General features: G+C 41.2%; 1 long non-coding RNA gene across 1 annotated transcript; it reads left to right on the top strand.

Annotated features, from left to right (window-relative positions):
• Positions 1-5979: 5979 nt before the first annotated feature.
• LOC137224365 (uncharacterized) lies at positions 5980-13032 on the top strand. The gene is made up of 3 exons (XR_010943317.1): positions 5980-6238; positions 10290-10357; positions 12767-13032. It is a non-coding gene; the product is annotated as an uncharacterized lncRNA (long non-coding RNA).
• Positions 13033-17792: the final 4760 nt, after the last annotated feature.

Raw genomic sequence — 17792 nt, 5'->3', positions numbered from 1 at the left:
CATATCGGAGAGTGCAGATTGGAACATTTCCATTATCACCCAAAGTTCTATTGGGCTGCCCTGTTCTAGATCCTGAGGATAAAATATGTTTCATCTCTGTGCCACTGCCTACTGATGGATAATGGTAATGGAAAATGTCCCAGGCTGTCTGCTCAGCCTGTGAGCCACCCCTGTCCTCCCTGAGAACTGCTCCCTGGTCCACAGAAATGGGCACTGCATAGCTACTTTAAGAGCAGTCACTTCCTTTTAGACGATGGCTGATTGGGCCAGCAGTGGTTACCTGACCCAAGCACATTCACTCAGACTCTCTTTCTTGGGAATTTGGTGCTGAGATTCAGATATAGTCTCTAAACATGGGTGCTTTGAGTGGCCACATGATCTCAAGAAGATTGGAGATGCAGAGAAAGCCTAACTGCAGACAGAAACAGTGAGACAAGCAGGCAGAAACACGCAGAGATGAGGGACAGAATCCTGATGGCTTTCCAGTTCCTAGTTGCTGAGGCCTAGCTGCATTCTTGCACTTGAATTTTGGGAGACACCTTTGTATGGTTGTATGATATTTCTCCCTATTTGGCTCAAGTTGTCTCAAATTGGTTTCTATTACTTGTAACTGAAGAATCTACTATCTAAATCAAGAATAGTTTCTAAAACTGTCACTGTTTGCAAATGACATGATACTATACATAGAAAATCTTAAAGATGCTATCAGAAAACTACTAGGGCTAATCAATGAATTTGGTAAAGTTGCAGGATACAAAATTAATACACAGAAATCTGTTGCATTCCTATACACTAGCAATGAAAGATCAGAAAGAGAAATTAAGGAAACAATCCCATTTACCATGGCAACAAAAAGACTAAAGTACCTAGGAATAAACCTACCTAAGGAGGCAAAAGACCTGTACTCAGAAAACTATAAGATACTCATAAAAGAAATCAAAGACAACACAAACAGATGGAGAGACATACCATGTTCTTGGATCAAAAGAATCAATATTATGAAAATGACTATACTACCCAAAGCAATCTACAGATTCAATGCAATCCCTATCAAATTACCAATGGTATTTTTCACAGAATTAGAACAAAAAATTTTACAATTTGTGTGGAAATACAAAAGAACCTGAATAGCCAAATCAATCTTGAGAAATAAAAACGGAGCTGGAGGAATCAGGCTCTCTGACTTCAGACTATGCTACAAAGCTACAGTATTCAAGACAGTATGGTCCTGGCACAAAAACAAAAATATAGATCAATGGAACAGGATGGAAAGCCCAGAGATAAATCCACACACCTATGGTCACCTAATATATGACAAAGGAGGCAAGAATATATCAATACAGTGGAGAAAAGACAGTGTCTTCAATAAGTGGTGCTGGGAAAACTGGACAACTACGTGTAAAAGAATGAAATTAGAACACTCCCTAACACCATACACAAAAATAAACTCAAAACGGATTAAAGACCTAAATGTAAGGCCAGACCCTGTAAAACTCTTAGAGGAAAATATAGGCAGAACACTCTTTGACGTAAATTGCAGCAAGATCTTTTTTGATCCACCTCCTAGAGTAATGAAAATAAAAACAAAAATTAAAAAATGGGCTCTAATTAAACTTAAAAGCTTTTGCACAACAAAGGAAACCATAAACAAAGCAAAATGATAACCCTCAGAATGGGAGAAAATATTTGCAAATGAAGAAACTGACAAAGGATTAATCTCCAAAATATACATGCAGGTCAATATCAAAAAACAAATAACCCGGGCTTCCCTGGTGGCGCAGTGGTTGAGAGTCCGCCTGCCGATGCAGGGGACACGGGTTCGTGCCCCGGTCTGGGAAGATCCCACATGCCGCGGAGCGGCTGGGCCCGTGAGCCATGGCCGCTGAGCCTGCGCGCCCGGAGCCTGTGCTCCGCAACGGGAGAGGCCACGGCAGTGAGAGGCCCGCGTACCACAAAAAAAAAAAAAAAAAAAAACAACACCAAATAACCCAATCAAAAAATGGGGGGAAGATCTAAATAGACTTTTCTCCAAAGAAGACATACAGATGACCAACAAACACATGAAAAGACGCTCCTCATTGCTAATTATTAGAGAAATGCAAATCAAAACCACAAAGAAGTATCACCTCACCCCAGTCAGAACAGCCATCATTAAAAAGTCTACAAATAACAAATGCTGGAGAGGGTGTGGAGAAAAGGGAACCCTCCTATACTGTTGGTAGAAATGTAAATTTGTGCAGCCATTATGGAAAACGATATGGAGCTTCCTTTAAAAACTAAAAATAGAGTTGCCATGTGATCCAGCAATCCCACTCCTGGGCATATATTTTGAGAAAATTATAATTCGAAAAGATACATGCAACCCAGTGTGCCAATAGCAGCACTATTTACAGTAGCCAAGACATGGAAGCAACCTAAATGTCCAACGACAGATGAATGGATAAAGAAGATGTGTGTATATACACACAGTGGAATACTAATCAGCCATAAAAAAAATGAAGTAATGCCATCTGCAGGAACATGGATGGACCTAGAGATTATCACACTAAGTGAAGTAAGTTAGACAGAGAAAGACAAATAGCATATGATATCACTTATACGTGGAATCTAAAATATGACACAAATCTTCCCTGGAGGAGTGTATCTGGACCAGCAATCTTATGTTCTCTCCTCAATTTATTTTACGATTTCCAGACTGTCCTCTGGAGAGTTTCCTCTCAGGTCACCATAAATTCATGAGAACCAGCCAGTAAGGGTTCCATGCTATCTACCCAGCTACAAATGAAGCAGTTCTTTTATTTGTGTTATATACTGGGCTTCCCAAGAACACTGTCTTAGGTCAGGTTCCCCGGAAGCAGATCTGAAGCGGTTTTAGGTACACACAGTTTATTGAGGGATGCCCTGGAAAGGAGCCTGTAAGGGAGTAAAGGAAGCAGGATGTGATCTCAGGTAAATTCTAGCCTTGGCCTGATCCATGGTCACTCTAGATTGTAAGTTGCACTACAGAGTTGTTCCACTTTGAGACTAGGGGACCAGGATTTGTGCCCCTGTATCCATCAGTCATTGGCTGCTTGGGGTGACACATCTCAAAATTTTCTGGGTGGGACAGCTCATCCAAGGAAGGATGTGTGCAGAGAAGGTCACAGGCAGACACTTTTAGCCATAGGACTTGCAGCAGCTGGGAAGTACTGCCTAGTGAGGGAGATTGAACAGGACACCATCAGCCTCCGATGACCTAAGCGGAGAAGACCAGGCCAGGACCAGAACACTTCATTACCATCTGGCATTTTGGCCTCAAGCATCAGTGTGGAATCACAGTGAGTAGGGCTGGACCCTGAGGAGCCACAGGAGCTCCCGTTCAGAGGGGCTTGAGGTCTAGAATCCTAATAGGTCAGGCATTCTCACTGGCCCTTTCTTCCTGGGTCGACATTCAGTCTCAGCCTTCTGCATCACACTTTTGGATGGCTAAGAAAAGTGAGAAAAAGGAAAAGCAAAGAGACCAAATCTCCAAATGGAGATATAAACCTTAATACTGTGGCTTAGTATGAAGCAAACCCTTGTTCTTCATGCACTATCTTAAGGCAGATTTAGTTGAGCGCTTACACTGGGCCCAGCACCATGTGAGGAGGTGAAAGCAAATTCCAAGGAGCAGTTCCAAGGCCATATTGAGCAATGGCACCATGACTAAAATAAATACTGCTGTAGGCTATTTGGTGTCCACAAGAAGGGACAGGCCAAGAGAGGTGGGGCTTGGGGAGAGTCTAGGTCAGCGGGGAGTGCTGAGAAGTATAGCAACAGCTCCCAGCGAGCCTGCCAGGGACTCCAAGGAAAGAGCTGAGGTCAGCCAAGTGGCAGTATCTGAGGAAGTAAGTTAAGGTCAGTGTTCAGAAGCCCAGGCCAGGGAGCAGGGCTCAGGCAGAAGGAGACGGCATAGAGGCGTGGCAGGGCCAGGTGCTGGGTGAAGGAAGATGAGAATAACTTACTTAGCACCTACTACTTGCCAGGCACTTTGAATACATTTAATCCTCACAATAACCTTGCAGGATAAATATGAGATTCAGAAAGATGAAAACAGTGCTTCTCAAACTTTAATGAGCATATGAATCACCTGGGATTGTGTTAAAATGCAGACTCTCATTCAGTGGATCTGGGGTGGGCCCAAGATGGTGCATTTCTAACCAGCTCCGGGTAATGCTACACTGCTGTTCCACAGACGGAAGTTTCAAGAGGTTAAAAACCTCTGAGTTTCAAGAGGTTAAAACCCTCACCACAAAGTCAATGTCTTTATTATTATTATGAAGGAAAGGTAGGGAATGAATGGCAAGAAAAAAAAAAACAACAGTCTAGTTTGAGAGTCTACTCTTCCAGACAGAGTCATGGCCATGGACTCTGGACCGTGGCTGTCTGCCCCCCTGGGTGTGGGCAGGTATGGGTAGGTGTGGGCATGGAGGTGTGCTGCCCTGAAGAGGGGAGTGGCCCACTCTGGATGCTTGGGAGATGGCAGGGGGCCTCTGACAGTTCTCTGGGGTGACTTATTCATTTCGAAGCATCTGACCCAGTGTAGTTTAGTCACTGCTCATAGTTGGTTTAATGATCAGTTCATTTGCCTAAGATATTATGGTAGAAATTACTTTTCAGCAGCGACTTTCAGATTGTCAGCCTCAGAATGAAACGGAATCCACCTCTCAGAAGTTCTCTTGATCTTTCTTTAAAAAATGGTTTGTTCTTTATCTAAGACCTTCTCATGGGCCTTATTATTAAATTTTCTCCTCTATCTCATTATAAATATTGGTATGAAAGCTTATTGAAATATTTATTAGGGCCCCTTGCTAGCTTTTAAATTGTGATATTTATTATTATGTATGTTTTAAAAGACCTTGCATTCATAAGATGCTCTACAGTTTCTAGAACGCTTTCATTGACATTTTCTTCCTTTGATCTTCACACAGGAGATCACTGACCCAGGAGGTCAGTGTTATTTTCTCAGTATATAGAGAAGGAAATGGAGGTACAGAAAGGTGAAGTAAACCGTTAAGGCCCTGTGGCTACATAAGGGTGGAGATATTAACATTTTTTGAGTATCTGTTGGTGTCAGCCACTGTGCTAAGCTTTATATGTAGTAGGTCACTTAGTTCTTGTCCCAACCCCATTATTATCCCCATTTTGCAGATGAGAATGCTGAGGCCTAGAAGGATTACCTATTTATTCAAGGTTACATGGCTAGCAAGAGGAAGAGCCAGGGTCAGAACTGAGGCATTGGTGCATCTAACTTCTACACTAGAAAGGGCCTGTTGCAATGTTTGGGGCCATAGCAGAAGAAAAAGCATTTGTGAGGATTTCTCTAGCCCTGTCCTAGCATAAATGGCGTCCTGGCCCGCCACAGGGAAGACCTTTGGAGGCTTGGAAATGTCACTGTCATATAGGAGGAGGGGTTTTGCCAGGCTACCAAAACGGGTAGATGGTAAATAAAGCCTCTTAAAGTCATGTGTGGGACCCAGCCAGCACCACCTCTGGAGGGTATCTGACACTTACACTTCGGCGCAGGGCCAGCTCCAAACCAACCTACCCCAGTCTGCTCCTCACTAGGTCTTCTGACTTCCCCTTGCTCAGCCCATGTGCATCACTTTGGCACCTGATTCAGAGTTCCAGCCTGAAACCAAGTTCACCCAGAAGGTGCAATGAAAAGACTTTAATAAAGGAATTGCTTATAGAGGGGTGATCCGGGTCAAGGGAACAAACGGGGGCTTGAGGCACCAAGGGACCAGCAGCAGCGGGAAGCTGTCACCACCCTTTCAGGCTTGGAAGGGGCAGGGGAAGAGAGTATTAGCAGAGGCTGATGAGCTGCAGGCATGGAGTTGTAGCTGTGAAGGAGCAGAGGAATAGAGAGGGGAAGAGATGTTCTGTTTTCTCTCTCCTCCCACCTTCCAGTTTCCTGCCAGTGCCTCTCATTGCTGGCTGCTCAGAAGCCAGCCAGCCAGGGAACATGGCTGACGCAGTCCCCTGGGATCAGCCTCCTTGAGCACAGAGCAGGGCAGAGAAAGGTGGAGAGTGCGTGCAGGAGGGCAGGGTCAGGCACTGAAGAACGAGCGCAGCATTACTAGGCAGTCTCTTCTCTCCCCCCTCCTCCACTTCCACTCCACGTGCCGGGCAGCAATCTCCAATTCTGCATCATTCACCCAAAGTTCTCTTTTCCAAAGAGGCTTCCCTGCTACGAGGAATATGGAAGACTGGCCAGCAGGTGGGTCCTGTGTGTTTAAGAGTCAACCATCTGAATGTGTGAACTGGGTTTCTGGAATTTGTGTTGCTCTGGTGTGGAACTGGGTGTGAAGCATGCTGGCTGATGGGGGATGAGAAGTTACAGGCTGAACAAGGCAGTGGAAGCCAGATGTTATGTCATGGCACCAGGGCCCCCTGAGGAACAGTGGTCTGTGGGGTCCACACCTTGGGCACCTGAATGTCAAAGGACGCTCTAAGCATGTGAAACCTTGGACATTGTGAGAACAGACTCTGGAGCCAGATTGCTTGGATTCAGATCTAGACACCATCACTCACTGGCTGGGTGACCTTGGGCAAGTTATTCCTCTTCTCTGCCCTCGTTTTTCTCATCTAAAAAATGCGAATAGGGGCTTCCCTGGTGGCGCAGTGGTTGAGAGTCTGCCTGCCGATGCAGGGGACACGGATTTGTACCCCGGTCCGGGAAGATCCCACATGCCACGGAGCGGCTGGGCCCGTGGGCCATGGCCTCTGGGCCTGCGCGTCCGGATCCTGTGCTCCGCGACGGGAGAGGCCACAGCAGTGAGAGGCCCGCGTACCGCAAACAAAAAATAAATAAATTTTTAAAATGCGGATAATAACAGTACCTACCTGAGTGGGTTTTTGTGAGAATTAATAGAGTTAATCCACAAAGTGGATTTTAGAATCCCGTATATAGTAATCACCATCTAAAACCTAAATTTAAAAACCTGCAGGGCTAGTGTCCAATCAAATAAGGATTTTTACCAAAAATTGGTGAAAATGTGTCAAAGTAAAAGGAGGTGTAAGCAGGTAGTGGGAACTCAAACAAATAAAAAGGGAATATACTGAATCAGGTTCAGCGGCAGTGTATCTATCTGCCTGTATTTTGCATTTCAGTCTCACCAGGAATCAAACTGCTGTGTTGGGACTTGATATGACTAAGTTGGCGAGTATTTATTGACGACCCTTTCTAGCTCTCCTAGGGAGACTCTCTCATTATGTAATGTCCCACCCAATTCCCATCTAAAGCTCTTCCCAAAGAGAATTGAATTCACTTGGCATTTGACTAAATATTTGAGAAGATGTTTTAAAAAGCCAGTTTAGGAAGATTTCCTAAAATCTTATTTTCTCCATTGTCAAAATTAGGAAACAACATTCCTGCATGACAAGCTTGTTCTGAAGAACAAAGTGTCTGGTGCATGGTGCTCCTTAAACACAAGCTCTGTGTCATGTTTCATGATTTTACCTTTGAAAAACTTGACAGGGTTGTACAAGAAAATATACTCTGTATTTTGACTACTTTGAGGAATTGAATTCCGTGTTTGGATAAGTAAACTATAAGACTTTCAATAAACGTGAGATTAATTATATAAAGTCGTATTAGAGATGGAGGTATACAGTTCTACTATGAAATTATCTTATCAAAAAATTAAATCTTCATCTGATCAAGTCTCTAGATCCAACTACAAAGCTACCAAAAATACAGAGGACAGAAGAATATGTTAAAGGACACCATGGGATGCAATTAACAAAATCCAGATGGTAGGTGTTATGGACTGAATTGAGTCCACTCCTCCCCTGGTTTCCCTGCCCCCACCATCATATACTGAAGCCCTAACCTCCAATGTGACTGTATTTGAAGGTAGGGCCTGTAAGGAGGTAATTAAGGCTAAAAGAGATCATAAGAGTGGGACCCTAATCCTATAGGACTGGCGCCCTTGTGAGAAGAGGAAAAGACACCAGTGATCTCTCTCTTTCTTTGGGTGTGCACACATAGAGAAAAGGCCATATGAGGACACAGCAAAAAGGTAGCTGTCTACAAGTCATGAAGAGAGCTCTCACCAGAAACCAACCCTGCTAGCAACATGTTCCTAGACTTCTGGTCCCCAGAACAGTGAAAAAATAAATCTCTGTTGTTTAAGCCACACAGACTGGAATACTTTGTTATGGCAGCCCAAGCAGACTAATATGATAGTAGGAAACTCTACAGGACAAGCAAACTGGTTTCTTCAACAAACGTCTGCAACAAGAAGAGAGAGAGAGGGAGAGAGAGAAAGAAAGGGCACACGCTAGGTGGAGGTGGACTCGAAAATTCAAGAAATTTAAAAGACACCAATCATTTGCATGGGCCTTATTTGGATACATATTCAAACAAACTGGAAAGAAGAAAAAGATAAATTTAACTACAGTATCTCTCAAATTTCACCATCTCCTTATAAATGAGGTATTAACATCATTTTGCAAATGAGAAAACAGAGGCTCGTTGAGGCTAAACAATTTTGCCTAAGATCACTGTAGAAAATAAACTTGTAAAGTGCTTAGAACAGTACCAATAGTCTAGGAAACACTCAACAAATGTTAGCAGATAGCAAAAAAGAAAAAAAAAGAAGAAGAGGAAGAGGAAAAAGAGATGATTACATTATTTATGACATTTATGGGACAATTGGAAACTTGAACACTGGATATTTTATTATATTAAGGAATTTTTATTGTTACTTTTAAGCGTGGTCAAGGTATTGTGGCTATGGGGTTTTTTTTGTAAAAAAAAAAAAAAAAGGGTATCCAGATACATGCTGAAATATTCACAGATGAAATGAAATGATGTCTGGGATTTGCTTCAAAATAATATGGGGGGTAGCGTATGATAAAATAAATGAAACAAGACTGGCTATGAGTTGATAGTTGTTGAAGCTGGTGATGGATTTGCATGGGTTCATTATAGTATTTTTTCTGTTTTTTGTGTATGTTTGAAATTGTCAAGAACTCAGATACTTTTTTTCTATAACCAACATATCTTTGTACTTGTCTATCTCCACCCTCCCCCTTTGCAAGCAAGGAAGAAAGAAAGAAAGAAAAAGAGAGAGAGGAAGGAAGGAAGGAAGGAAGGAAGGAAGGAATGGAGGGAAAACAGCATAAAGGTATTACCAGTAACCAGGAAAAAAAAAAATTAGTCATGGCAGGTTAACCTTCCTCAAAAAACAGAGACTTTGCCTGTAAAAAATACGTTTAATGACTTCAAAAACAGACATTTTATAGAATAGGAAGAAGGAAAGAAAAAAATGGCCAAAAAAAATTGAGTTGTGCTTTTATGTGAAACTGCCACGCCTTCCAGACAAAATCACCTGCTCATCTTCCTTGTCAATCTCCACTGTCACCCCTGATCATTTCTAGGAGCTGCCACCAGTCCGTTCCTCCGGCAGTGGAAGATCCAGTAAAATTCGTTATTTTCTTGATCACCGCCAAGGCTCCAGGACTTATGGGACAGGCAGAATTGGTGGGATCTTCTGTCTGGTGTGTGCTTGACCTGACAGATAAAATCAGCAAGGAAGATATGCATACGCCCAAACAATCAGTCCCCACGATGGGTTCTCAGTCTGTGCTCAGTATGTGCTGGCTTTGTAGGGAATGTAGTTGTGATTTTATTCCTAGCCTCAAGGAACCCATGATCTAGTAGGATGGTGTGGTGAATACACACAGAATTAATGCCTTAGCCCATAGAATAGGGCTTTTGAGCTTACCAAGTGATTTCACAGATACGGTTTCATGTGATCCTTACAACAGGTCCTGAAAGCAGCACAGAGTGACTATAGCAAAGTCAATTCCAAATTTGGAGTTATAAAATGACCTTGTGATGAACTAGAAGGAAATCCCCCTGAATTTTTTTTATTGAAGTATAGTTGATTTACAATGTTGTGTTAGTTTCTGTACAGAAAAGTGATTCAGATATATATATATATATATTCTTTTTCAGATTCTTTTCCATTATATGTTATTACACGATATTGAATATAGTTCCCTGTGCTATATAGTAGGTCCTTGTTTTTATCTATTTTATATACAGTAGTGTGTATCTGCTAATCCCAAGCCCTTTATTTATCCCTCCCTCCCATCCCCTTTCCCCTTTGGTAACCATAAGTTTGTTTTCTATGTCTGTGGGTCTGTTTTTGTTTCATAAATAAGTTCATTTGTATCACTTTTATAGATTCCACATGTAAGTGATATCATATTATATTTGTCTTTCTCTGACTTACTTCACTTAATGCGATCATCTCTAGGTCCACCCATGTTGCTGCAGATGGCATTGTCTCATTCTTCTTTATGGCTGAGTACTATTCTACTGTATGTATGTACCACATCTCCCTGACTTATAATCATTCATTGGGTGCTAAGAGGTGGGTGTCTATCTGGGGTAGGCAAGAAGGGATTCTGACTACACTTCAGAGAGCTTAAATCCAACCAGTTACACAAGACATGATATAAAAAAAATGTTCCTAAAATATGTTTTTTTAACTGACTCCCACTTAATACGTGCTGTTTTCTCTGTAAGCCATACTGATCTCACTAAACACTTCTGGCTGGCAGTCTTTTACACCTACCGATTATGTTGTAGGCTTTCCTAGAGTCAGTTAGTTGGGTTTGTTCCCAAACCTTTTTATGCCAGTTGTGCTATTTCATAATTATGCAGTTAAAAAGAATATTATATTAACCCATGAAATAATGAGTACAAAAAATAATGGGTTTTTTTTTAATGAAAATTAATTTGGGTGCCATGGAAGAACTTGAAAAAAGTATTTTTATTAAATAAAGTTGCTATTGAATAATATGTAAAGGAGACAACTTTGTGATGAAAATTGTAAAAATCTAGATGGATTCTGCTCTCAGATTGCTTTGTAGCGGTCTTTATGTTGTTGCTCTACTTTAAAAAAAACTAAACTGGAGGCTTCCCTGGTGGCGCAGTGGTTGAGAGTCCGCCTGCCGATGCAGGGAACATGGGTTCGCGACCCGGTCTGGGAAGATCCCACGTGCCGCGGAGCGGCTGGGCCCGTGAGCCATGGCTGCTGAGCCTGCGCGTCCGGAGCCTGTGCTCCGCAACGGGAGAGGCCACAACAGTGAGAGGCCCACGTACAGCAAAAAAAAAAAAAAAAAAAAAAAAAAAAAACTAAACTGGAAATTGTAGATGATACCTTATGAGTGGGCTTTACGCAAGGGAAAGGAGGTCGATTTTAAAGAAAAGGTTTTTGTCCTGTAGCAAAAAATTGGCACACAGGGTCCAGTGGTTAGGACACTGCGCTTCCACCACAGGTGGCCTAGGTTCCATCCCTGGTCAGGGGACTAAGATCCCACAAGCCATGTGGCTCAGCCAAAAAACAAAATTGACACACGAAGGCACATTTCAGTGTTTTAGAATAAATGCTAAATGCATCCCTTTTTATAATTTCCTCAGTTTTTTCAATGAATTTGGTTTTTTTAAATTTATTTATTTTATTTTATCTTTGTCTGTGTTGGGTCTTCGTTGCTGCGTGCGGGCTTTCTCTAGTTGCAGCAAATGGGCTACTCTTCATTGCGGCGCACAGGCTTCTCATTGCGCTGGCTTCTCTTTGTTGTGGAGCACGGGCTCTAGGCACCTGGGCTTCAGTAGTTGTGGCTCCTGGACTCTACAGCACAGACTCAGTAGTTGTGGCGCATGGGATTTGTTGCTCTGTGGCGTGTGGGATCTTCCTGGATCAGGGCTTGAACCCGTGTCCTCTGCATTGGCAGGTGGACTCTTAACCACTGCGCCACCAGGGAAGCCCCAGTGAGCTTGTTTTCAATTTACTTTTTAAACATATTCTCCTAACAAACTACCTTTCTCAATTTGGTTAGATAAGAGGGCTTGTACTGAACTACATCTGCATGGAGCCTAAACAAAGAAGAGTCAAGGAGAGTCAAGGAGAATGAAAAGTTGATGATGTTCTCCAGGGCTGTCTGCACAAGATAGGAGCAGATTCATATAACTACTCCTTGGAGCTCTCTCCGAGTGGAGGGCATGGGTGGTTGAGCTCATCTAGATTGATGTCATTGGCCACTGGGGTTGTTTAACATCCCCCTTGTTCTGATTTCCTCTTCACCAAGAAATCCTCTGTCTACGATCTGGCCATCCATGTACATTTCCTCCTAGAAGAGAATGTGCTGATGAGAGAAGACTTGAGGCCTGATTCCTGAAGCTGTTAACATTTTTCATTGTAAATTAGCAAAGTATTACAATGATGTATAATTTATAGGAGACAGTACTGCCTCTTCTGATACTCCTAGTGAAAACATACCTTGAAGCAGGTGGAAGTCATCCAACAATGTTAATATATCTGCCAATTTAAAAATATTGACAACAGATTCAAAATGTTTCAATACCCCCTGTGACCTAAATGAAACTGCCAGTTTGCAATCCATGCTCCAGAATCCATGATGCAGAAGAAGGAGACGTTCTTTTTGTGGTGGTTGTTTTGCTATTCAACTTAGAGTCTGGGTCTCTTTGCATCAGCAAATGTGTTTATTTGCCATGGATTGAGGACCTACTATGCATAAGACACTGTTGCAGGTGACTTACATACATTCAAATAATCCTCATAATCTAGCAAAATTTTCATTTTATAGTTGAAGAAGCAGATAGAGAAGTTAGTTAACTTTCCCAAGCATGCACAGCTAAATAGAGCTGATATTAGAGGTCAGGTTTCACTTGCTTCAGCATTCTTCTTTTTTTTTTTTTTTTTTGCAGTAGGCGGGCCTCTCACTGCTGCGGCCTCTCCCGTCGCGGAGCACAGGATCCAGACGCGCAGGCCCAGCGGCCATGGCTCACGGGCCCAGCCGCTCCGCGGCATGTGGGATCTTCCCGGACCGGGGCACGAACCCGCGTCCCCTGCATCGGCAGGCGGACTCTCAACCACTGTGCCACCAGGGAAGCCCCAGCATTCTTCTTTTTCACTAAAAAATATCACATTATTAAATTCATCAGTGTTCCCTTTTTCTGCAATTAAAAATTTTCTGTCACTCTAACTGTGAATCTTTTTTTTGTTTTTTGCTTCATTTGTTAAACAATTACCACAAGTTAAGACTTCCAGGAGAAATAAATACTCCATATTATCAGGAAACATTCTGAAAGAAGCCAAGGTCAGCCCCATGGCTAAATAAATGGGCAGCGTCAATGGGTTCTGTGCTTGTGTGACCCCCCCGCAATGCAGAGGTGCTAACATCGGGTTACGCAGGAGACAGTTGCCCCAAGGAGAGTTAAACTGGTGACATTTCAACAGCCAACACAATGAAATTGATTATTAGCTGTTTACCATGTGACAGGTACTGTGCTAAGAATTTGGAATGCGTTTAATTCTTACAGCAAACCTATGAAGAAATTGAGGTGCAGAGATGTGAGGTAACTTGCCCAAGGTCACATAATAGTAAATTGAAGAGACCAGATTCAAGTTCAGGTTTAGTCGGGCTCCAAAGTCCATGCCATTAATCACCTGAGAGTCTATCTTCCAGTTATATTAACCGTTTGTTGGATGAACATTTCGTGCCTGGCCCTGTGCTCATGATAGACACACACCCATAGTTTTTCATGACTTAACTTCTCTTTTCCTTTAATTTTTTGGGTGGCATAAGGCAGGCAGTTTATGCTATAGAGTCTGGCCCCTCCTTGAAGATGCTCAAATAACTTATTTTTTGAGGAATCTAGCAACTGTTATGCTAAAGAGAGTAAATTAAGGACTACAGGGTACTATGATGATGATAATTACAGTTTACTGAGTGCTTACTCTGTGCCAGGCATCTTACTAAGCACTTTATATGTAATATCCTGTTTTAATACTTTGCACCAATGCTATGAGGCAGATACAAAGTAACCAAATATCTCCAAGAACCCTTAGCCAAGGTAAGGATAAAGGCATGACTTCCCTACACTGATTGAGACACAGTTGGAAAGAAGCTATAGAAGGGAGGGATTTTGATAAGTGAAACCAATGGCACAGAATAGATCCCAGAAGACATTCTCATGCACGAGTGGAAACTTCATCTACAACAGAGCTGGCATTGTAGATCATTGGAAAAATTAGAGACCATTCAATAGTTGGTGTAAGGGAAATCAGATGTACATGTGGAAAAAGAATTGGATACCTACCTCACACAATATACAACAACCAATGAAGTATGCAAAGAAAAGCTTCAAAACCTTTAGTAGAAAATATAGGAGAATATTGGTGTGATCTCAATGTAGGAAAGAATAAACAAAGAACAAAAGTGCAAGTCATGAAGGAAAGTTTTGTCAAACTCAGCGCCATTAAAATTAAGAAATTCTGTTTATCAAAATGTGGCAGGATGAATGTGAAAGACAAGTTACAATCTGGGAAAAGAAATTTGCAAAACATATAACCAACAAAAAAAATTTATCCAGAAAGTATGTTTTATACTATATATATTGTATATGTAAAACACATATATGCACTTATAGCAAACATATCTATAACACACATCTTAGAAATTAATTTTTAGAAAGGCAAAATCTAACAGAAGGCATTTGACAGAAGAGAAACCATGAATGTCCAATAAATGCATGCAACCATGCTCAATCTGATTTATAATTAGGAAAATGGAAATTAAACCTGAATGAGATACCATTTTACAGCATCCAAACTAATAAAACATTTTTAAAACATGTTGGTGAGGCAGCTGTGGAATAACATAAATTCTTACATACTGTTGGTGGGAATGTAAATTATTCCAACCACTTTGAAAATAATTTGGCATTATTTAGTGAAGTTGAACATACACATAAAATGTTCCGTTACCCAGCAATCCCAAGGATGTGTACGCACACACAAACACATTTACCCCAGATCAACTCTTACACGTGTGCAACACAAGGCATGTACAAATATGCCCAAATAGCATTTTCTTTGTAGTAGCAAAACAATAAGAAACAGTTTAAATGGCTACCAAGAGAAGAATGGATCATTTCTGCCATACTTACACTATACCTTACTGCAATGAAAATGAATGAACTTTAGCTATATGTATCAATATAAATGCGTATTTCAAACAAAATGCCAAGTGAAAAAATCACATTGCAGGAGAATATATGCAATATGATAACATTTATGTAAAGTGCAGAAACAGGCAAAACTGAATTGTACGTTGCTAAGGCATGCGTGGAAGTCTATTTTTTTTGAGTGATGGAATCACATACCCAAACTTTAGAGCTGTGCTTATTTTGGGAGAAGGAAGGTCAGGAGAATGGCATGAAGGTGGGGCACAGAGGGGATTTCAACAGAACTGGGAACGTTCTCTTTCATGAGCAGAGTGGTAAATCCCTGAGCGTTCATGTTATTATTATTAAGTTCCTTATACATTTTTGAAAGTTTGTAATAAGGTAGAATGGAGATAAGAGATGAGAAGATGACTGGAATCGTTGGCTACATATTTAATAACCCAAGGAAATAATATCTTTTGGAGATACCAACCCAGTATTCTCTTTTATCTTCTCTATCAACCTTCGCCATCCCTCTTACCTCCTCCGGCCAAAAAAGAAAACAAAAACTAAACAAATTAGTGAATGAATAACCCATAATTTGAGTGAAACCAGTTATTTATTTTATTTTTTTGAAATAACACATGGAAATACAATAGTTTGGTACAGTGCCTGGTACAAGGTAACTGATCAGTAAATGTTATTTTTTTATTATTAAATTTATTTATTTTTGGCTACGTTGGGTCTTCATTGCTGCGTGCGGGCTTTCTCTAGTTGGGGCGAGCAGGGGCTACTCTTGGTTGCGGTGCACGGGCTTATTGCAGCAGCTTCTCTTGTTGCGGAGCACAGGCTCTAGGCGCACGGGCTTCAGTAGCTGTGTCACGTAGGCTCAGTAGATGTAGCTCATGGGCTCTAGAGTGCAGGCTCCGTAGTTGTGGCGCACGGGCGTAGTTGCTCTGCGGCATGTGGGATCTTCCCGGACCAGGGCTTGAACTCGTGTCCCCTGCATTGGCAGGCGGATTTTTAACCACTGCGCCACCAGGGAAGTCCTAAACCAATAATTTAAAAAGCAAACCCAATAAAAAACTGATTGGTGAAATGAAGATACCAAAGATATTCTCATAAAGGCTGAGGGACAGGAATTCCCTGGTGGTCCAGTGGTTAGGACTCTGTGCTTCCACTGCAGGGGGCACAGGTTCCATCCCTGGTTGGAGAATTAAACCCCTCATGACGCGCAGCCAAAAAAAAAAAGGCTGAGGGAGGTGTTCCGTCATGATATTTGGTCTTCAGACTTTTTTTTTCTGTGAACTTTAAAAAAATTTTTAAAAACTATGTACAGCTCATAATTTTTATGTTTACATCTAAAACTTTTCATAAGTTTAAGAAGTAAAGAAGGCAATTCCCTATTTATTAGTAATACTGACATTTTAAAACAAGCTTTGTATAATTTTAAAAATGTTTCCAGTGAAATCTATGTACTATAGTAATTTGATATATAATCATCCATTTAAAATATACAAGAACAAGCTCTTCTTAAAATACTGACATTTAAAATAAGACTTTAATATAATTTTTAAAAATGCTTCCAATGGAATCTATGTACCATAGTGATTTGATATCATTATCCATTTAGAAATGGTAGAATAAGCTCTTCTAAATGTTGCATCATTCTTTCTTCTCTTTGATTCACATTTTCATTCCTTTACCTTACAGAACTTTACCCTTATGAAACATACTTTGTGTCATATTTTTCTACAACAAAAAGATGTATATAAACTTAGAGTCCTTAAGTATCTAAGTGCTAAAAAATTTCTTCTGGATTGAGTCATACAATGGTTAATGGTATACAGTGGATAAAAACACAAATATACGTTTTGGTAGTTATTATTATTAAACACAATTTTTATTGGAAATGGATCTCTTCATGAGATAGATCGATTTTTTTCTTTTTTTAAAAAATATTTATTTAGCTGCATTGGGTCTTACTCGTGGCATGCAGGATCTTTCGTTGCTGTGCACGGGCTTCTCTCTAGTTGTGGCATGCGGGCTCAGTAGTTGTGGGACGTGGGCTTAGTTGCCCCACGGCAAGTGGGATCCTAGTTGCCCAACCAGGGGTTGAACCCATGTCCCTTGCCTCGAAAGGTGGATTCTTTACCACTGGACCACCAGGGAAGTCCCCAGTGTTTTTTTCTTTCCTTTGTTCTACTTCTTAAAGACAATAAAATAATATATCCATGTTGACAATTACTTGCTGCTAAAGTGGAATAGGATTCAGCAATGTCGAACAATACTCTGCAAAGAATAATTTGTGGTCTTAAGATCTGCAATTCAGGAGACACAGATTCTGGTAAAACCAAAAGAGTGTTCCAAAGGAGAGTGTCAGGGGCTTATGAAGGCAAAAGCCACGAGGTTGTTAGCTGCCTGGCAGGAATTATGATTGACTATGATGTAGGAGAGGAAATATTTGTCCTTAAGGGATAGGCTGCCATGAGTTATTTTAAGGTAAGGGTCCAATAAGTAGCTTGAGTTTCTGGATCATTGGGCAGGTGTTCTGGATGCCTGCATTAAGAAAATAAGTGGTCAAAGATCAGATTCTATCAGTACTAAGACGTGCGTAAGTCCCACTTCCTCACTGGCCTCCTAGCTCCATTTTAGAGAGCTCTCTTAGCAATACCAACTCCATTTTGATTTTCCTTTCACAGAATCAATACTCACCCTATTTTTTCCTTTTTTAATAGATGTAAACGCTGAGAAATTTTGTTCCTGTTTAAGCAGTGAGATTGGA

The sequence above is a fragment of the Pseudorca crassidens genome, chromosome 5, assembly GCF_039906515.1.
Source record: "Pseudorca crassidens isolate mPseCra1 chromosome 5, mPseCra1.hap1, whole genome shotgun sequence".
Taxonomy (NCBI): Eukaryota; Metazoa; Chordata; class Mammalia; order Artiodactyla; family Delphinidae; genus Pseudorca; species Pseudorca crassidens.
The sequence above is the reverse complement of the archived record's forward strand: the minus strand, read 5'-3'. Positions and strand labels throughout refer to the sequence as shown.